Raw genomic sequence first — 263 nt, forward strand, 5'->3', positions numbered from 1 at the left:
CACGGGGGGTGGGGGCTATAGTCTCTTGTGCTTAAGCTAAAAAGTGAATTTCTCACAAAAGATTACAGCCCCCACCCCCTGTGATAGGGGGGTCTGAGGGTCAAGCCCTCCAGTTACATAGCTAGAAATAGATGGTGTGACAGATTTTCTAACCTAACACGCCCTCAACTTTGTCTATTAATATCTCGCTTCGCAGTAGAGAGCGACGATTTTGTCAGAGGAAAAAGTTGTTTGGCATACAAAAACGTGTCGATTGAGTCTAT

Source organism: Odontomachus brunneus, unplaced genomic scaffold, assembly GCF_010583005.1.
Source record: "Odontomachus brunneus isolate Ranch 3 - 2012 unplaced genomic scaffold, Obru_v1 Obru_scaffold_251, whole genome shotgun sequence".
NCBI lineage: Eukaryota > Metazoa > Arthropoda > Insecta > Hymenoptera > Formicidae > Odontomachus > Odontomachus brunneus.